The following is a 16,435-nucleotide window of genomic DNA, read 5'->3' as shown; positions in this document are numbered from 1 at the left end:
AGCACTGATCATGTATGCTTCTCAATTTTCGTAACGTTTAACTGTTCTTGATACCATAAATAAAAGCTTTGGACTATACCAAAAGCTTCGACATCATGAATTTCAGGGTTCGCATCTTGAGAAAGTTTTCCATTCCCATGTTCATATGTTGTCTTCTTCACAGCCTCGTGATCAAGTGGTTGTTTCACTTCGAGCTCGCGAAAACCTCCACGGTCATCGCTATGGTGTCGGAACTGGTTGGAGAGAAGGAGAGACGAGAGGCATCAGGGATTCGTGGGTTTCCAATATGGTGTATCAATACGGACAACATGTGTTTGCATCTTGTTCATCACTTGACAAATGAATGTCGAATGAGAGACGATGAATCATCATCTGAAAAATAGTAGTATACTAATGTAATGGATGTAACTTCCATCGTAATGCCGACATTCTGTAGCAAGTTACTTGCAATACCTACATTAGATGAATCTCCGCGAAGTTTTTTCCTTTGGAAATTTCCTTTTTTCATCCATTTTACGTGATATATTTGTCTTATGTATATTCTAATTTCATCAGACCCATTCTGCACAAGGCAAATAAGTCTGGGCTTGGGAATTGGCCCAATAAACTCCAGGTTGTCTTCTTTTTTTTCTTGGGATATGTTCACTAGAACTTATAAAACTTATCAACAAAGTGTAATTGAGTCTTACAACTTGCAAAAAGTACAACCGAGTTCTAAAACTTATCAAAGTGATGCAATCGAGTCTTTCCATTAACTCCATCCAACTTGGCTAATGAAAAATGCCGACGTAGCTATTTTTGATATTTTTTTTCTCTTACATGACAATGATGTGGTTAAAACGACGTTGTTTTAGTTAGCATATGATTCTCAATATAATTTTTATTTAAATTAATTTAAAAAATAAGCTAAAATTAAAAAAAAAAAAAAGAACAAGAAGGGGAGTTTACAGAAACAGCAGCTAGGGCTACAAGCCCTCGTCGCCTCCCCCCTCCATCGCCGGGGAGGGCCGGCGATGGTGAGGAAGTGGTCGATGGGGGCCGCCAGTCGCCGACAGCAGGCACATTCCCCGTCTTACACTCAACGATTCAAACTCAAATCTTCTCTTGTCTTCTTCCTCTCCATCTTTCCACGATTTGGACACAAGGGCGGAGCTCAAAGACAAATTCATGGCATCAACACCAGAGCATAGCTCCACCGTGGAACTCGAAAGGCGACACCTCCTAAGCGACTTCACCTCTGTGGACACTTTCCTCGCCAGCCTCGACGCTTGCACTTTCACCATCACCCATGCCGCCGCCGCCGCCATCGCCTCCGGTTCTAGCTCACCCATATCGGCGAGGGCCAGGGCCCGATAACCCCCGTCAACTACTGCCCCACCATTGCGGGGGCTGCAGCAGCAGGGGTTGCAAAGCCCTCGCCACCGGTTCTGCAAACCCTTTCTCTAATTTTTTTTTTAATTTTAGCTTATTGTTTAAATTAATTTAAATAAAAATGGTATATTAAATATCGGATTCGAATGAAAACGACTTCGTTTTAGTCACTTCATCACCACATAAAAGAGAGAAAATATTAAAAAAAAATCACATCAGCATTTTCCTTTAGCCAAGTTGGATAAAATTAACGGAAAGACTCGATTAAATCAATTGACAAGTTTTAGGACTCGATTGCATTTTTTACAAGTTTTATGACTCAATTGCATTTTAATAACAAGTTTTAAAGCTTCTAGTGAACATATTTCTTTTTTTCTTTCTAGTCCTAGAACTTAGTAGTATGCTGTCGACAGTAGGCCAAAAAATTAGGCCCTAATGTAAAGAAGGTAATGGCCTAAGTTAGGCAACCACAGCAAACATGACCCATGAGGCTCATCTTGAAATGCCTGACAATTAGTAGTGTTCTGTTCCAAAATGGGCGGTTCCCACCCTAGAACTGAAAATCACTGACTAAGAGCCGGTTCCACCAAATAGAAACCGAGAACTGCCCATTGGTTCTTGGACCCACCCGGAAACTGGATCACCCGGTCTAGTCCGGTTCCTGGTGGATCCATGAAATCAGACATTAGATTGAGGCAACCGAGAGTGAGATGAGAGGGAAGTGAGTCCTTGTTCTTTTACTGTCAATTGTGCCGATGGAGCTCTCTGACTTTTATATTGGTAACAAGCTACACTGCAAGAGTGATCAGTTTAACTTATCCTTTGCCAATGTAGAAACATGATTGATCACATGTTTTTACTTGGCAGCTTGAAGTTGGGAGTCCTGGAGGACCAGCGGCTGGGCATGGGGACGATGACCATCATCATTGATTCGGGCTTCAGGATTCGAGGTTTGAACAAAATCAGGGGAGGTATCCAAAAGTTTTTGTACTCCGCTGCATCAACCAAAGGCTCACTTGTTCAGTTTGTTTGCTTATGATCTTATGTATGTGTGTACTGGTTCGGTCCGGGTGGTCACTTCCAAATCTGGAATCGGATCAATACTCACAGTTCCATGGATACCGCCCAGAACCGGCCGGTTCTCGGTTCTTTTACACACCCCTACTAACATTATAGTTGATGTACAAAACATATCGATATAATGCCTAATACGTTCATTGTTGAATTAGTTCCTAATTGGGCATTATTCAAGTGAAATACATGACATGCGATGGACAATCGATTGACTCCATGCATGCACAAAAGTGAAAGACTAAATTAAGGAGGATCCGTCAACCAGATAATAATCGTCACTAAGGAATCGGAGCAATATCAAATCATCCCTTATATGGCGCGCAACTGGAGATGGTTAGAGATTTTTGCGGGAGAAGATCGAAATGCATAATGAAACGCAATCCATTAAAAGACGCAAGAAAAATCGATTATAGATATTGTCATCATCACAAAATCACAACAAGCACATTCTTGTTTCTAAAGATGCGAAGATGAGAACATCATTCAAAGCATGTTAACTCGAATTAGAGTTTGCCCGAGGAGTTTGAACTTGAATTTCAAATTAGATTAGGTTTACTGATTCCAAGATTTACCTTTGCTTTTGAAAGCATTTGGGTCTCATTTTGCAACTTCTTACTTTCTCCATGCACTCCAATGATCTACTTTGGTATGTTCAGTTTCAACCATTGAGCAAGTATGTCTTCCAAGAATGTAAGCTAGCCATCCGTTTTAATTCGATCATTTCGTGCAATTTCCTTGCGTTTCCAATTTAATGTTTTCCATTACTTAGTAATTCGTCTTGTACGAAAGCACTCGAGACTTCGAGGCGTATTAGAATCCATTTACTTTTCATCCGAAGTCGAATTTGACAATTTAATTGGATATTAATCATTCTCGATTGGACTTTAACTACTAATTGAAACTATTGAGTTTCTGGCTACCACCACTTTACAGAAATCCACATATAACATTTGTATAGCTTGCATAGATGCGTACCAATTTCCAGTAGCCAGCATCTCTTTTGCTACTTATTATTATTATTATTATTATTATTATTTGGGATCTTCTCAATTATTGCATCTTACATTGAACTGGCATGCCAGCATAGTCAGCCACAAGTTAAGGCCTGAAGAACAGTCACATCCAATCCAACCTTGTGAATGAGCTTGCTTGGGCCCAAGCCCAACCTAGATTTGGCTGAACCCCAGCACTCTTATCTGCTAATTACTTGTGTGTCCGGGTATGGCATTGCTATGGCCCAAAAAGATTGGGCCCATATCACGTGGAAGCCCGGGATGAACCCACTGATGGGCCCATTTCTCCGGGAGACCAGACTTGGCCCAAGGTTGAGAACCAGAAGACAGGTTAGGGAAAAACCGTGACCGGGGCAAACCCGCCACCCCCGGATCAAAGAATTTCGCGAACGCCGGCTGCATACATCAGTCTCCTGGCTTGCGCCGTTGGCGGATTTGCACGTAGGCTCAACTTGGGATGATGGCAAGTCAAGGCCTAAAACTGAGGAAAGGCCAATCAACTCATTGAGGGCCGATATCACAAAAAAAGCCTCAAATTAGTGCACTTGTATCGCATTCCCCATAAACTAAGTTTCGAGTTGCAAAAAACCATAAACTGGTATCCCCATGTCACATGTACCCTAAACTAATTTTTGTATTATTCGACATGAAGCAATTGGTAGTCACGCACTATGCCAACTGCTGATGTGACTGCTAGAATAATCAAATATCAAACCACGCCTCCATCTAATAGTTTAGTTTTTAGAACAGTTGGTAGTAGTTTCACGGAATCTCACATGGATTCAGAGCACGAGGTCTTGAGTTTCAATTTAAGATTTTAGAACGGTATTTCAACACTCAAGATGCAAATAGCGAGGCGACGGAAAATGATATCCTCGTCAATAATTTGCACTTCCGTGCTATCGCGAGTCAATTTTTGTTGGAACACCAAGCATTTATCCAAAGAAAATCATCATGAATTTCCATGACCTAACATGCGACATGTCAAGCCGTATTAGTCTCAAAAATCTTAATTTTATATGAAGCTCGTTCTTCTCTCAATGACTTTTGTTTTGAACTTGTTGGATGGGACGGCAATCTTGTCCTTGAAATTGAACTCCTGCCGATGAAACCTCTGCTTCCTTAACAAAATGATAGAGAATGGATGGATGGTTATCCTTTAATTTAAGTTTAGGATTTTATTTATTTATTTTTTTGGTCGAAGGATTTTATTTGTTTATTTCCTATTTTGTTAGGATATTTTCTTTCTTATTTTTTTTTTGACTAATTTAGGAAACTGATTTATAAGGATTACGGTTTAGTTGCCGAAGCTATAACTATATACTGGCTTGAGAACTCTCTATCCAGTTTCTTTGAACGATTGACTAAAAGGAGCAAAAAAGATAATCTGAAAAAGATGCCAGAACAATGAGTTCTATTGTTCCGAAATCTTGCCCAATTAAACATCTTCGAACAAGAGAAATAACAAGAGAGATGTTGTAAACTCCTTTCGATTGATCACTCGCTTATGTTCGGCATCACTAAAATGGGAAAAAATTATGACTCATGCACACATCGGCAAGACCCAAATTTCTGCTCATGGCCACTACACAGTGGTTGAATCTGCTATTACTTCATGGAAGATTGATCATTTTCTATGCCAACATGATGCTTTATCTGATCCAATATGGGGATTTTAACCGGTAGGCCAAAGTCTTTGGGTGAAAAAGTAGATTTGACCCTAAACTTAACCTCACTAAAGTCAACTCGCCCACATATTGTCCAGTGGATACCAAATTAGTGGGTGACAAGAAAAGAAAAAACCCAAATTAGTGAGGTTAAGTTTCACTAGTCTTCTTAGCTTTATTACCCTTCCACTTAACTCAAAAACTCCACTAGCAAAACTGTTTTCCTAGTGATGCGGCGGTTCCTAAGTTGTAGATCAACTGTCTTACCTACCTTAGACCAGTTCAGTCCTCTGGGCATGGAAAGTGGAGGTTGGGGATTTCTTTTTGGATTTTGTCAAAATAGGAGGCATCAATTGCATTTAATTATTTCTTAGGGCCGGGGCCGAGTTGGGTGGCTGCGTGTTGATTTTGCCAATTGCTTAACTGCAAAGGGCGAACCTCTGTTCGGGTATGAAGCACACGATACAGGTTTGATTGTCGATGCCGCCAAGTGCAGACGATCTATGTTTGGTTCACACACACCAAAACTTCAGCTCACGTCTCATCTGGTTCGTGGAATTAGTGGGGTATTTTATGTGCTTGAGATTTACTAGGACAGTGAGGTGCACTTGATATCTTTATTTGAAAAAAGGAAGTCAGTCTAAGGTTGGATCTCCGATTGGCCTTTTCAATGCCAAAGTATCTATAGACGAGTAGACGAGCAAGCATTCATAGAGATCAGTCACGCTGAAAATTTGGGTACCTCATATGATTGACAAAAGAAGAAGAAAAGACATCAAATTTTTAAGGAGTTACATAAGGTGTTGTCAATTAGTCCTATTAATATGACGGCAATTTTAGTGCAAATTGTATTGAGGGTTTACTGACTCGCTACTTTATGATATTGACAGTTCTAAGCGTGCTTTTGAACAGTAAAAGGATGGATATCGGCTTTTCTATTTGAATGCATTTAAATTTAGAAAAAAAAATGTTTTCTGGATCATCCCTTTAGAATAGGGAGTAGGGCTCATGATTTCGCTCCTTTGAATTCGGACAAGTCGCAGTTTGTGAAGAGTTGAGTGAACCTACCCACTTGGTATCATAAGAGACTGGCTTTATGCTTTGTATACCTAAACGAGGTTAGGTCAAGAGAATTTTGGCTTAGGCCGTACAGAGATGTGTACCTTGTACCTTTAAAAAATCTCCACATGTTATTGTTTTGGGGCTATGGATTCATTGCAATACTAGCGATAGCTACAGGAAGTAGGTGACTGCACAATAGGTTCTTCCTTAAATACCTTCTTAAACAATTTGTGCTACCACAGGCTATGGTAGACCGGGTGAATCTTAATCATTTGGGATATAGATTTTACAAGTTTCAATGATTGGTATAATTCGAGTAATGAGGGAGGGATCCACATAAGAATCATGGCCTTACCCAAGTATAATAGAATAAGGCATGTCCGTCCTCCTCCCACACGTGTTATTCTCATGTAGCTAGGGTTACACAAAGACAATAAGTCAGGGGCATTGTTTTTGAAGCAGGCCTTGGTGATACCCCAACCTATTGATCGATCTTGAGGTTTTGACGGTCCAAATATAGTTTCTAGATTAAATAGTGCCAATATATTAGAATTCACTAGATGATGAACCCAAGGAGTTGGCTTGGATGATAAAGGATGTCATCCTAGGTTCAAAGGTTGGGCCAGGCAATAAGAATGATATATTCTCATTCTCATCAAATCCTCGAAAGCCGTTTCCAGAAAACCTCGCTTTATTGCTAAGTTGAACCAATTCTCGATTTCATTCAGTGACACTATACATTGTCACCGATTATATGGAATGACAAGGTTCACTTGCAACTACCAATCATTTAGTAGGATTATGAGATCAAATATTCAAAACTCATCTCGTCGATCTCTTAACAAGGGGCTTAAACATAAGAGACTCATCAAGACTTCTTTTTAATCTTGTTCCATCTCATCTTATTCTATCCGACTATATTCCCACCAATTCAAAACGATCTCGGGCTGCGTGTGCTGAACATGATTCGACATGTCCTTAAGGGGAATCCATTCATTAGCAAGTTAAACTTTGGAACCACCACTTTAGCTTATTTGATTTCTATTCAGATTCAGCAGATCATCATTATATGAGCATGAAGCCCCATATGAGGTTTACCAAACGAAATAAGTTGGTTATACAGAAACATAGGCAATTGTGGGAACGCCGACACTTGTGGGTTTTTCTTTTCTTTTCTTGTTTTTTTTTTGTCTGAAACTGTCTACTCATGGTCGCATGATAGAGAGAGCATAAAAGGTTGTGGAGGTTTTTGACGAATGCACTGAATTCAAGATGGAGTTGGGTCACTTTAAGAATCAAAAGGAAGGTGGGTCAATTCGAAGAAGTGACCCCTTACATGAAATAAAGAATTTCGCAGCGGATTCTTAGTGTGGCTCCTACTCCTAGAGGTTCAAATCAACAAATGCCATAATATTGTTTATAAAAAGGAGGTTGTGCACGGTGGTCATTCAACATATAATATTGATGTAGTAATGTGGGATTCTCTGAAAAAAGCATATTATATACGCATTATTGACTTTGCTAATGATTGCTTTTGATTTTGAGCGTTTGTGTGCGGGAAAGTGACGTTAAATTGAGGTGACAATATTTCTTTCGTGGATGTGCAAGATTGAGGGCATAGATATATATCGCATGTAACTAGCCATTTCTTTAAAATTATGCCGAAACATTTTACACGTTGAATTGCGTCTTCATCTGATAATTTATGTTACGAGCTAAGTCGGCATTGGTATCGCTCAATAATCTCGACTGAGAATATTTGCATATTATCAATTTACAGAAAAAAAAAATCCAAACCCTAAAGTAGGCTAATTTTCCGGGGAGAAAAATACTAACTTATGCAAGCAAAGACTTTCATGGCTTCTGAAATGGAGGAATAAGGACGATTTGACTGGAACCCATGCCTACGCTTTTAGAATTTAGATGCTCGGAATTGCACAATCAAGAGTTTTAGTCAAAAGTGTTTATCATTCGCGATCTCATTATTTTTCCCTACATCAGCTACACGCCAACGTGGAATCAATCATGAGGAATCCATGTAAATCCATGAAAGTGGAATCTCCAGCATGAGAACAAGGACATCGCAGCAATTAATTGCTTGGATCCGCGTGAAATGTCAAAAGGACTTGTACTGTTTCATCCAATTGAAGATGATATATATGGAAGTGTTTACAAACAAAAACTATGAGAAAGTGAAATTTGATAATATATGAGCTCAGCAGCTGTTAAGAAATATGTAATAAATAAATTGTTTGGCTTAGGTCAAGGTTTTAAGTTCTGACACTTTCCCTTCATCCTTTTCCTATTCCTTTATCCGACCTACATGTATTGCATGTGTAAAGACCGTCCACAGTTGGGAAAGAATGTTAAGAAATATACCATATGTAGGGGTGTGAAAATTACACGAATTGAACAGAAAATTTTGACTATTTCTTCATTTTGATTTGGGCAGTAAGTAAGGAAAATCGGGAATAGTGACAGTTTAATGCGGTTCGAGTCGTAAACCCAAACCGACCTGAAACATAAAGGAACCCTAAACACGAAATTGGCGGAAGTGTCGTAGAAGTGTCACCTGTGAAGATCGTCTTGCCATTGATCTTAAGGAGCTTGTTAGGATCTCAGGAATGGTCTATGACGATGTGTTCGACTTTGGAACAAGTTGTTGTGACAAGGATGTGCAGAAGAAGAAGAAGGAAAAAGAAAAAGAATAGATCATCTGAATCGAACAATTCAGGTCTCGGTTCAAGTCATAAAACCTATTAACATACATGTTTTGATGTGTTCTAGTATCGGTGGAAACCTGAACCGAACCGCCTATTGACACCCCTAACTATAGGTACATTATTTGACCCGTTTACTAACAGATCAAAAGAAAAGTTTGTCTATTGTCCAAGGGTTATGAAAAAATGGTATCTTTTTCCATCTATGTTCATGTTTGCTCCAGAGAAAGAATATATTTATTTCGAGTCCCAATAAAACCATGACTAAATGTGTACATAAACAAAAATTGATTAAATGCTTATATAAATTTAGTCTCTAGTTATTGTTAGGATTCGGCGTACAATTTCAACGAAGTAAAGCATAAAAGCGAGAAAGAGCAACCGTGACACAATATTTTATTTTGGTTCACCCTTAAACTAAAGTTACATCCAGCAGAGAATTCCACTATAATTAACAATTCACACCTCTCATTACATCACTCAATTACAAGTGAAAAAGAGTATATATAGCAGTATCTATTCATGGACCTAAATCCAAACTACCAATGAAAAAATATGGACTCAAACTATAAAGGCTCTCCGGTGGCTCGGGGGCGGTGCCTCTGCAATCCCCGTCGGCTCACTAGGGAGCAGGACCCCCATGCTTTCTTGTTGATGGGGAGTATGAATCACACCCTAATAGTTATATCATATTATAGTTGATCGGGTCACTTAAAAAACTAATTTTCCAAACTACCCACATATACTCAGCATTGGTCTGAAAGCTTGTGGAACAAAAAGGGGGTTCCCGATGAGTTAGAATACTCAAAGAAAGAGAGGAGGAGACTTCAATCAAAAGGTGGGTTTTGGCTGAGGAAGATATACATATAAATCATTGCACATCGTGGAGTTTTGTGGAGTCCTTTTAATCTTTCATGATCAATGCGCCTCTAAGTGCCGCTTTCAATTGCAATTTGATATGCAAAAGTGACTTTTTTCGGGCACGCACAAAGATCAATGGAAGCCCATCATAATCCTGGTGACCAAGACAAAATAGTCCATAGAAAAGCTCTATCGCCCGTGCCCGACGCCTTTTCCGCATCTAAGTTCGAAAATACTAGTGGTTTGAAAATCTCTCAACAGTAATTTACACTTCAAGTTGGCCCTCCAAGATAATGTTTAATACACTCTTGCTAATGATTGTGGAGACGAGGAGAACGTCTCAATTGATTTGAGTGGGGATGAGTTTTTGAGTTTAGTATAAGGGAAAACCCCAGCTTGCTTTAGGACTTAGTTATAGTGGTGACACGTGGGATGAACCATATCCACGATTCTTTTTGTTTTGCTTTTACTCCCCACTTCTATGACGAGGGATGTAATAGGATTTTCACATCATCCCCACTCTGAAACGTCTTTCATTGTTCTGTTTCTAGCATTGTAGGGTTTCTCATGCACAATCAATTGTTTCCATGATTTCTTAACGCATGCCAACTTATGAGAGAATCGATCCATTACCTATTGTTTGAGACCGTCGGCAGAAACCCAAGTAATTTTTTTTTGGTCGAAAAGAAACCCAAGTAATTGAATTACTATAAGTTACGTTTATCCTATCCTATATTCGATAGCTATTTAAGGTAGAATAAGATCAGATATAACTTGGACGAAATAATCACATGTGATAGTGAGATAAAGGTGAATAGAGTATGTGTCACGCTCATCTCTCTTTTCTATCCCCTCTACCCACCCATGGCCACCACCTACAAACTCAGCTGACATCCACAACCTCCCACCGAGTAGGGGTGTACAACTAGATCGGGGCTGACTCGAAACTCGGATTGGACCACCCGAAAAATAGGGTCGGGAATCAGTTTTTGTTCAAACTGGTCCGGCAACCGGTTCCACGGTTTCGCTTTTTAGGAACCGGTTGAAACCGTTGTGGTTCCCGGTTCTAGGTGGAGACCCCCTTGGACTTGTTTTAGAACCGACTTTTAGCTGCTCTTTTAAAAAAAGAAACCCTAGTCTGGCTTGCCAGCCTTGCCTCCCCTCCTTTGTTTCGTGTTTCCCATCTCGTCGTGCGCTCTCTCTCTCTTTCTGATGCCAAAACACAACGAAAATTGGCTAAATAGGAATTAAGAATTGATACGAGGAACAATACTTTCTGTCAATTGCGAATATCAAATTCGACAAAATAAAAAGTCTGCCTTCAAAACCGTAAAACATCCTTTTATATGGTGTTAATCCTAATTACAATAAGAAACACAAAATTACGAAAATGCCACTAAAACTACAAAAAAACGCCTAAAAACCCATGAAAACGACTCCGAAATGTGAAAAAATGACGTTAATCAATGTATAACAGCGAGTTTTGATCGGTGGCCCGTTTCCATGTAGCCAACCAAATTTCAGCCCATTCCGGGTTCGCCAACCCTAAGTGCATCACTCTCTCTGTAGTTGTCGCCACCATCGGCTGGCCTTTCATTGTCGCCATCATCGGCGTTGCAAAGATGCAACATAGTTTGCTATCGCCTTTTGTCTCATTGTTGTCAGACTAGCCACCACAGCCTCTCGTTTTTACCTCTCTTTTGTATCTCACCGACACCGCAGCTATCTAGAGCGAGGTGAGTTAATCGATACTCATATTATTTTGATAGAAAAAATAATATCAGAAAAAGAAACAAAAGAAAAACAGGTTCTAGGGGAGACCTTGGAATCGAACCAAAAAATAGGGTTGGTTCCAAAACAGGTTCCAGGACAAATAGGGTCGGTTCTAGGTTCCAAAAATTGAGAGTCGGTTATAAGAGGATTGGTTTCAAGGTTTAGGTTTAGACCCTACCCATGCGGCTCATGCTTACTCGTACCACCGAGATCCGTCTTATTGCCACCGACGAGGCTCGTTACGGTGATGAGCTCCATGGCCAGACCTAGAGCTCTTCCATGGCTGGCTTCAACTTAACCTCGGCCACGGACGAGCTCTGTGGTCAGAATTGGAGCACCAGCCATCATCCCCTTACATGGCTAGGTATGGAGCAATAGTCATTGTCCCCTTTTGTCTCACGCACCTTCGTAGCACGAATAGTTGTACCTTTATCCGCTACACATTCGTCCGTTGGGCCTTAACCTCAAAGTCGGCCGCCATAGTAGGGGTAGCAACCAGACTGGTGGTTGCTAAAGATCGCAGGCTGACGATGAAGATGGAGGAGGCACTAGTGGTTGCTAAAGATTCTATACAATGGTGATTCTCAGGCAACTTGACGTCCATGAGACTACAAAGATCTGAATGGTTGAAATTTAACATGGTATGGGTAGAGACGAGGTGGAGGACCGCGAGAAGAGTTAGGTAGGATTTTCTAGTCGGAAGAGCCATTTTACATCGATGTTCAATCTTTTTGAAAAGTCAACGTTCAATCTAGCTTGGATATCTGTAGACTTACCAAACATTGAAGAATTTAGAGACAAGAATTCCAGAATTTTCACGCAAGCATGACTCTTTCTCAATGCGAAGATGTTTATGGAGTTGAACCAAAGTTATGTCCCCGGTTTTGTGCATTAGCCTTTTCCCAAAGTCCTTCCAACTTGTAGGCAATTTAGCAATAATTGCTCCAACTTGAAATAAATAATGGTATGTCGATTTTGAGTGCAAAAATTTTGTTCACTAAAACTTGTAGTTCATGGACTTGCTCCAGAAGGGGTTTAGTATCAATGAATTTGAAATCGAAGTATCTAGCAATTGGATATTTGTTAGTACCTTGTTCCCTATGCTCTGTACTTGAATTCGAGTGCATTCTAGATTTGCCTAGCAGGCTTCATTTCCATGAACAAGTCATACAATCGATCGGACAACATATTCAGAATGTGCTCGCGACAGAGTAGTTCATCTTCATCATGTTTCTTCTTTGCCTTGTTCACCCTCTCAATTTCTTTGGCATTTGGTTCTTCTTATTCAGTGGTAGGAGTAAGATCTTTAGTAGGAGTCAAATTCAGGTCCAAGATATATAATATTTTCAAAGCCGTAAGCAGAAACATCACTTTGTCCTTCTAACTTGCGAAGCTGTTGCTGTCGAACCGATCCAACTTGAGCATATTTTGATTCATCACTTTGATAGTTTCCAACTCTATTGTTGCGAGAAATTGATCCTAAAAATTGTTGAAAGATATTGGAGGAAATGGAGTAACAATGTAGTCGAATTTTGATGCGTATAATCACTATCTTTTAGGATCAATTTACCTCCGAAGTTGCTATAGGTTTCTTGCAAATTTCCTTCAGGATACAACAAAGTGTTGGTGAAAATACTGGATAGAACTTTCAATAAATTTTCTAAAAAACTCTGCGAAACAATGGAAAGATGAATGTCTCTCTTTGGAAGGGAAAACGAAATTGAAAAAACTGCCCAAAATGAACAGAATTGTCCATTATATAATACGAATAGAACACACCTCTTGGTATCTAAGCTGCCCATGTAGACACGCTCATTCATGTCCGAAAAATCACAATTTGGATATGACCATTCGTGTGTGAAAACCGCTGTTTTGACATAACCATTCATGTCCGAACAGTCATAATTAAAAAAGATAATGAAATAAAATTGTAGAGTAATTAATTTCAAAATAATAATAATTATTGTTTAAGGCTTATTTTCGTTCGCGGTACGCAAGAGTGCAAAGTGCACCTAATAATCACACCAAAATCGCTCAATTATTCGCACACCCGCACGTAGGTATGGTGAGATCTAGCCCACCCATCCATTTCTCCGTTTGAAAGATAATAGCCTTCTCATATTTAAAGTGTCTTGCACTCTCTCATCCCCTCTATGTGGGACAAGGAAAAAATCTCATTTGTTTGTTTTGCACACAAACACCAATGGTCTCCACTGACACTTTTATAAACATCGGGCATATAAATTTTTATGGTCTTTCCAAACGTATGTCTGATCTTTTTCTATTCTAAGAATAGAAATTTAATGTAGTTACCAAATAAGTCCTTCTACTCAAAACTCGTTCAAAGAATAAAAGTGTCGATTTGAGCTCATCGGAAAGGTGATTCGAGCTCTATTTCTTCGTATATGTGCCAAAAGCAAGTATTACTTCCACCCTAACTACTAACCTATTCGATGATTGTTCGTTTTAATGGTAGACATTGTCTTGAATATGGATATCCACAAGTGAGTTTTGTATGCATGGAGGGGAAAAAGCTGTTCCACGAATGATTCGTTGCTTGAGGAAGCTTCTCTAGGCCATGGGTAACCTGAATATGTGAGCTTATCGTCTCGATTTCTGATGAGTCGACACGAATTGAAGCTGATGTCCTAAGTGGGTGTTCGGCCGAATGCTAAGAGGGTTGTTTATGAAGTTTCGTGGTTTGCATATCGAATTTAAATGACAATCTAGTATCTCTAGGCTCTGGGTAGTCGCATTCTATATGTGGATTGTGGTGGTTGTCGTTGACTCGACGAGAATTTGAGATGGAACTGTACGTGTACGAGGGTGCTTCGGTTTTGAGCCTTGGTCACAAATTGGAAATTTAAGCTATAATGGAGTTCGGCCGTGTGTACTATAAGGGGTTCAAAGTTGGTTGTCTTGAATCTTGATGGGTCGACGCTAATTTAGTTTGGATTATGTGAGAGGTTCGGCCAGGAACGTTGAAAGAATCAGTACAAGATTACAGGGTTTGAATGTCAGTTTAAGACGTTGTCTGTTAGATGTAACCTATTGCGTGTGCTCTATAGTGCTTGTCATCACGATCCTTGGTGTCCATTGTATGTGGGTCTTCACTGGACTGAGTGACTTATTAGATAGCTTAGTTGTTTGATTAGTTGTTTTACTTACTGAGCTTCAGCTCACTCCCTCGTCATTACCCTCCTTTCAGATATCCAGGTATCAATGGCTTAAGGATGGTAATGGTGAGGGAGCATGTTGTTGGTGTTAGTACTCGGGAGTAGATGTTTGGATTTCAAATCCTCCCAATGTATTTAGGCGGTTATTTGAGTAAAGAAAGATGTAATTAAATAGCTATCTATTATATAAAAATAGATATTTCTGAGGCCGTTGTTTATGTGAGTTATCTAATGGATGTTATACAGGTTAGTGAACTCTATGAGACCATACTCCTTTAGGCATCATGCTCGCATTTCTTGTTTTTGCATGCACTTGCATATTTTGTATGGCCATTGATTGTTTCTAGTTCATTAGGCTTCCGCATGCGCCCTTTATTATCTATAATAACAAATTAAAACAGAGCTTGTAAGTAAGGCGAATGCCCTATGACATCCCGTACGTTACACATTGACATTGAAGAATATTCTTGGTGTAGAAAATCCAGCAGATATGTTAACAAATGTTGCCACCATAGAAAAACTGAGGCTGTACATTGCCTCAATTGGCCTATATGGTTAGTGCTGAGGGGGCCCCGTATTAGGGCAATTTTGGTTACAAAGATAAGTGAAGACTATGAAAGATTATTGTTGTTTTGAAGATCAGCCCCCAAGTGGGGAAATGCTGAATTTGTGGAGTTTGATAGAAAGGAGAAAAGTCATATTAAGTGCAAATTTTTTACATAGCATACTTATAATTTCCATCGTAACTACGTATGTCCTAGATGCCTATTATGTATTGGGACAATATCTTTTGTATTTGTAATGCTAAGCTTGTAACGCTGATATTCATACTCATAGTGAAGAGATTGCCTAGTGCAACACCGTAATGTTTTCCCCTTTCTGATTTAGAAGGGTTTTTCCACGTAAAAATTTGCTTGTCTTCCTTTTCTCTTTTCTTCTTTTCAAGGATTCGCGTTCCTAATAGGGTAAGGATAAGGACCTGGAGCATGGGGAGGGTAGCCATACGGCCCTGGTTATGGTGGTGCATGAGGGCACTTAGAGGATGGAGGTAGAGAATGTTATGGTTGGGGTGCATGCTCGTGGATGTTAGGTCAGTGTACGTGTTTTGCTGGGAGCTAGGAATTTTGCATTGATCATCCATCTTAGATGATTAGAGCAATAGCAAGTTTCTGAAGAAAGAACAGGATATTCCAGGAAGAACGGCACAACTATTCTTAAAGTTTCCTACGGACAGCGCCAAACTATCGATACGATCTGGTTTTGAAAAATTTGATGGAGTTTTTACCTTGAAATGAACCTACCACCAACACCACCGGTTAGGGCAACTCAAATTTGACCAGGATGGACCCTCCGATGATTAAGTTAGCAAGAGAAATCTGAGTATATGCTACTATGGAAAATTGGGCTAGAAAACTAACTGATTTGTTTGACCCTCTAGTTATATGCGAGAGTTATCCAAGCTGTCCGGCGTAAGTCGACAGGTAGTGATCATATCATAGCAAATAGCGAAATGTCATGAGATGATCTTGACATGTGGTCAAACCCCTCTTACGTGCCAATGGGGAATACACTACTTTAAATGCCTAGCCAAGGGACATGTTTCTCCATAAAAGCCGCCGGGTATAAACGTCTACCCATCGGGACTAGTGGTCAAATCCATCAATATAAGCTATGTTCAAATATCATGTGCTATCAGAAGATAAAATTGCAACTACTAC

At 39.7% G+C, this 16,435-nt stretch overlaps 1 protein-coding gene across 1 annotated transcript in view; it reads right to left on the bottom strand.

The window, feature by feature from the left end:
* Window positions 1-16,435, bottom strand: part of LOC115744905 (UPF0613 protein PB24D3.06c) — a 30,639-nt gene that overhangs the window by 11,961 nt on the left and 2,243 nt on the right. Inside the window, exon 2 of the mRNA XM_030680309.2 lies at window positions 13,929-13,932. The gene's annotated coding sequence lies outside the window, so the exon portion shown is untranslated. The remainder of the gene's footprint in view (window positions 1-13,928; window positions 13,933-16,435) is intronic.

This window comes from Rhodamnia argentea, chromosome 6, assembly GCF_020921035.1.
Source record: "Rhodamnia argentea isolate NSW1041297 chromosome 6, ASM2092103v1, whole genome shotgun sequence".
In the NCBI taxonomy this organism is placed as follows: Eukaryota; Viridiplantae; Streptophyta; class Magnoliopsida; order Myrtales; family Myrtaceae; genus Rhodamnia; species Rhodamnia argentea.
This window is presented reverse-complemented; position numbering and strand designations above follow the sequence as displayed.